The sequence below is a fragment of the Camelus dromedarius genome, chromosome 12 (assembly GCF_036321535.1).
Source record: "Camelus dromedarius isolate mCamDro1 chromosome 12, mCamDro1.pat, whole genome shotgun sequence".
Lineage (NCBI taxonomy): Eukaryota > Metazoa > Chordata > Mammalia > Artiodactyla > Camelidae > Camelus > Camelus dromedarius.
In genome coordinates this window covers 66,547,596-66,553,255 of record NC_087447.1, presented here as the reverse complement: position 1 = coordinate 66,553,255, position 5,660 = coordinate 66,547,596, and the positions used below count along the sequence as shown (strand labels likewise).

Sequence of the window (5,660 nt, the reverse complement as noted above, 5' to 3'; positions counted from 1 at the left end):
CAAAACTAAAGGAAGGAAAAAAATACCAGGAAATGAGAATTGAAACAAGCTGCAGAACTCCACTCCTGCAGAGACAGTAATGCAGCAGAAGAAAACTATGGCATAGCCCTCCGAACAGAATTAAATATTTTCAAACATTATTTGGAATTACATATTAAAAGTGAACTCAGAAATTTAGAAGCTAAGAACAGATATGGCTAATAAACTAGAAGAAAAAGTAAGAGAGGTGATCAAAGCCACAATGAAATTATTTAAAGAAAAGAGAAAACCACCTCAGAAATAAGGACTGTGTGTGTGTGTGTGTGTGTGTGTAGAGAGAGAGAGAGAGAAAGAGAGAAAGAGAGAGAGACAGACAGACAGAGAGACAGACAGACAAAGATTGAGACTGATTTACTAAGAAATTGGCTCAGGCATTTATAAGAAGTTCAAGATCTGCAGTCAGCAAGCTGGAGACACAGAAGAACCCAAAATATAGTTCTAGTCTGAGTCCCAAAGGCCTGAGAACAAGAAAGTCAATGGTCTAAGTTCCCGTGAGTCTAAATCCAAAGGCAAGAGAAGACTGTCTTCCTAGCCCAGGGACACAGAGAAAGAATTCTTTTTCATTCAGCTTTTTATTCTATTCAGTCCTTCAAAGGATTGGATGAGGCTTACCTACATTGGCAAGGGCAATCAATTTACAGTTTAATTGACTCAAATGTTAATCTCATGTAGAAAAGAAAGCGTAGGAAACTAAAAAGTGGCTTCCTGGATGCTAAGGCTGCTTGTGGATTCATTCTGAATTAAAATTCTTGCAACTTGTTCTCTTTCCTCTAACAAACCTCCATTTTTGCTTCACTTGCTCACCGTTTTTGTGCTAAACAGCCCTCCAAACTTTCTACTGCAATCTCCACTCCCTATGTATTCTTTACCCAGAACAGTTTATCCTTTAACCCAGAAGCTGTGTTCCAGGAAGGTGGTCGTGGCTGATAGCCTCAAAAGAATGAAAAAACCCTCCGGAGTTTCTCTGTGATGCCAGGTGGATTCATCAAGATTAAGAAAAATTACCCTCCCAGAAAATGCCCTGTTTGTTGTTGCCTTTGTGTTCTGTCCAGCTTTTCTGTAAAACCTCAGGACCCCAACCCCATCGTGGATTCACAGTCTCTAAGGCATTAGCCCGCTGTGACTCCCCTTTGCCTGGCAAAATAATAAAGTTGTTCCTTTTTAGTTTCCCCAAACTCTGCCTCCAAGTCTCAATTCGGTTATCGGGGTACAGAGGCCAGTTTTTCGACAACAGAAATACCCTTTAAAAAAAGATTCAATGGTTGTTCTTTACATAATAGGTGGCTGTCAAACGTAATGATTTTAGATGAAAAATGAGTGGTTATGTAAGAAAATAAAGGGAATTAAAGGCACTGTAAAATGCGAATACACAAAATGTATCATTCTGAGGGAATAGTCTTAAGAATTTTGGTGATGCAGTTTTTTAATAAATCCTAAAAACTTGCAGAAGCAGACCACCTAAACCTGATAAAAGCACTTCTGTTCAGTGATTTGACATTATAAAGGCCTCTCTACAGTAAAGTAACCATACCTGGTATTAGTCTGGGTTCTCCAGAGTAACAGAACCAACAGGTTCAATACTCAAGACTATTCTGAAATGTCATTTCCAGAGTGTAAGAATCATTGTTGCAATTCTCCTGTGGCAAAGCAGGAAGCACAGTGCTTGCTAATATTCTTTGGATTCTGAAAGCAACATATTTCACATCTAGAAATACTGCTCTGACTCCTACTGAATGGCATAGGAAGCTGCCGCCTTTGAGTGTCACCTAGAACAGAAAAAAGATCATAGAGGAGCTTGTTAGCACCTCTGGCCCCACACCTTTGTGAATTGGCACAGTGTGGTAGGAGCACTCCTGGAAGTCATTAAAATCCATGGGGTGGCTAATGATACTTTAATTATATCAGAAGTGACTTGTACCAAATAAAGTATCCCAGAAACCTCAACAATGTTTCTCCAACTTATTTCCCATTAGCCAGACCCCCAGAATTCTTTTGGTAGCTCACACTAGCTAATACTATGGAAAGTGTGATGGTGGAAAAGTCAGAATAAAAATAGTCAGAATTTAAAATAGCTCACTTTTGGAAAATCAATTAAACTAAGTGTTTTAAAACATATTGCTAGCACGCTTTCTGGGGTTTCAGATGGCATTTATACACGTTAGGGACCTTGAGGCTTAAGTTTCACTAGCTTTCTGGTAAGTCTACCTCTGTCATTGTCCCCTAGGATTTAAAGCAAACTGCTATCGTCAGAAATTATTTGGTTTGTTGTTTAAAGAAAGGGGAAAAAAATGACCTTGAGAAAACTTCCTTTTATAAGATCCACAAATAATAAATCACAGTTCTTATTCTGAAATCAATACTTCAATTAACTTTAATTTTATCTATTATTAATGTAGTTTGGGGCAGAGTACTTAACTGGTTACCTAGCAATGTATATTATATATTTATTAGTTTGGCATTTTATTTTGTTTAATTTGGCCCATCATCAGAAGTACAAATTAATCACATTTCAGCAGGGCAAACAATTCATAGAGATTACACATCATAAGCAAAATAAAGCGCCCAAATAAATGAACATGGAACAAATGAGAATGTATCACAAACTCATATCCAATGCATAGCACTGAGAAACATCAAATGGAATGGAAGCAGGCCAACTTTTTGACCCCGGTAAGAAAATAACTAATGAGGTAGCATAGGTTATCACCTACATAACTCAGCATTCCAAACGTGCTGACATGACAAATCCACCAGGACACCCAAGCCCATTTGAATGATAAAAGGAGCCTAAAATGAAACACAGTTTATATAATACTTGAGCAAAGTAGTCATAAATGAGATGACTATCACTAGGCATTTGAGGCAGCTTCTGCATTCTAACTTAAAAGCAAACTAGGAAGCAGGTATTTTGGGGCACTGAACTTAGAATTATTCTTACACTCAGAAGATATAATATAAACATCCAAGTTGTATCGCACTGGTCTCTATCAACTAGAATCCACAATCTTGGCTACCTACCAATAATTTGGAAGAGTGGTAAAGAAGAAAAGAAAAGCTTACTTCATCTCACATCTCTAAGAACAAAGCAAAATAATAAGTTTTAGCGTTCATTAACCATATTCGACTCCATTGTTTATGCCTTATTCATTAGTTTTATTTCTTCTCCATCTATTTTTAATTCATGTGTTTATTTATATCATCTTATATTTTTGGAATTTTGTATGGAATATCCATATGACATGTATGGAATTCTATTTTGTTCAGCAAGTTATAATCCATTACCATCACTGTTATTTTGATGCTCAAATTGTTCCAGATGTGGGCAAGAGAAGACTCTTCATCCTGGCTCCTGTTTACTTCTGACACATTCTCTTCATTCTGTAAGCACTTCCTTACTTATGTTACAACGGTTTGTTCCAGACACACACATTCATCGGCCGAGGCATGAAATTAACCTACTCTTCAAGGAATTTTGGTTTCTTTTCAAGAAGAATGATATTTAGAAACCAAGATACTGGTGCTGGGTATGTTTATTACTGGTGCCATGACATTGATTCCAAAGCCTCTAGAAAATTAAGATAGACAGATAGATACAGACAGACTGAGGTATATAGATAGGTATACAATTTGTTTTTCTTTCAAAATCTAGATTTAATTCTAATATCTCCAATTTCATTTCAACATCTTAAAGTAAATCCTAGTCTTTTCCAGCAGTGAGAAAAAGGACTAATTTTAACCTCAATACAATTACTCATTTATTGAAACATAGAAAACACAGAAATTAATTTGCAAATTTGTATCATATACCACAGGAATAAGTAAATTTAATGACTAGAATTCTATATTTGTTAAAAAATTTAAGGCACATGTTATTTACAGTATAGGCTTGACATAAAGATAATTGACTTCTCAATAATAACTCCAACTCCAGTTTTATAAACATAGTTGACCTAGTTGTGTGAGACCTGTGTGAATCCAAGTTTTCTCAACCAACATTTTTCTGCCAAGAACACCTGACTATCCTCTTTGCAATTGCTCGAATGAGGATTTGTAAACTGAAAATGATCATAACAATCAAAGAACTAACAAAATCCCCGTTTGAATGTTTTAAAAGGAGTTCATTTTTGCCTCATTCAGGGAAGTCTCTTCACAGAGGCTAACTTACTTTAGTTTCTTACTTTTATTTAATATCTCCTGGGGACACAAACTTGTATAATGTTTAAGAAAAATAACTACTGGAAATATTTCTTTGAAATAACAGAAAGCATTGGAAAAATAAACTTTTATTCTTACCACTCTCTGAAAGTTCCCATTAATTGCTGTCTTTCTGCAGGCCAGTTACCACCTTCACTATGTAGTTTAGTGATGAAGAGGACACCAAAAAACAAAAAAAGTGAAGGATCAAAGTGAGTGTGGGGGAGTTGAAGAAGATAAGAAGTAAAACATCCCACTGGGTGTAAAGACCATAGATGACAGGCAGAGATTAAGGAGTGAAAACCTCAAGGAAAAGAACAGACAGATTCTAAAAGTTAAACAAAACAAAGCAAAATTAAAATCTTTTATATAAAGACTATTAATAAAAATTCAGAAATCATTCATCAATGGGTAAAATGTGTCTTATTACCATACTTCTGAGTAGTCATTATTACTATTTCCTTCAATATATGTTAGATAAATGGTTATTTTGAAGTATATTTCATATAGGTAGATTTTTTAAAAAATTCTATTTGAGACTTGTCAATATTTCAAGTATATTTTCCTTACCAAATTTTTTAATGTAATTAAAATTATCTATTTTTCAATGTTATAATTGCACACAGTTATACATTTAAATTTTCAAGTTCTAAATCCAAATGTTACTCTTTATAGGATAAATAATAGAATAAATATTCAACATGATTTATGATAGCTGTCATGACCATAATATTATATATTTTGATCCATTAAAGTATTTTTTATTTTTGCATATTATTTTCATCATGTCTGTGTGTGTTTTTTTTTTTTTTTTTTGGAACGCTTCCCAAATTTGCATGTCATCCTTGCACAGGGGCCATGCTAATCTTCTCTGTATCGTTCTAATTTTAATATATGTGCTGCCGAAGTGAGCACATCATGTTTGTGTTTTTAAAGAAAATTCTACTAAGTGTCTGTTCACTTTCCTGAGTCTACAGTTGGAAAACAAATGTATATTTCTCATTTCCTTTCTTTGGTAGCTAGTTTGCTCTCACCAAAAGGAAGCACTGGTAGAGCTAAGGCAGAGGAGAGGTTGAAACTCTATACCCAAAATAAGTGGTAGAACTCTAAGTAGACAAGTAGTAAGGTCTGTTTTGATTGCCATAGAAGAAAGTACATTGGTTACAGTTTCTTTTTTCCCGTGACCCTATCAGTATTTCCCTTTCTTTCTCCAGATACCTAATCATTCTCAGTTCTACAAAAAATATCTGTTTTTGAAAATGTGACAATGGCCACTTTTAAGATTTTATTCCTAATCAAAATGAAACTCTTATGTAACGCCAATAGGTTACCAATTTTCTTCTTTCTTTTTCTTCATTTGTTTATATCTCTGTCCTAATGGACTACCTATAAGTGAAGTTCAATCTTCGAACTCTATTGTAACAGAT

General features: G+C 34.7%; 1 non-coding gene across 1 annotated transcript; it reads right to left on the bottom strand.

The window, feature by feature from the left end:
- Positions 1-5,041: 5,041 nt before the first annotated feature.
- On the bottom strand, positions 5,042-5,148 carry LOC116155528 (U6 spliceosomal RNA). The gene has a single exon (XR_004139414.1). It is a non-coding gene; the product is annotated as a U6 spliceosomal RNA (small nuclear RNA).
- Between the last annotated feature and the right edge of the window lie 512 nt (positions 5,149-5,660).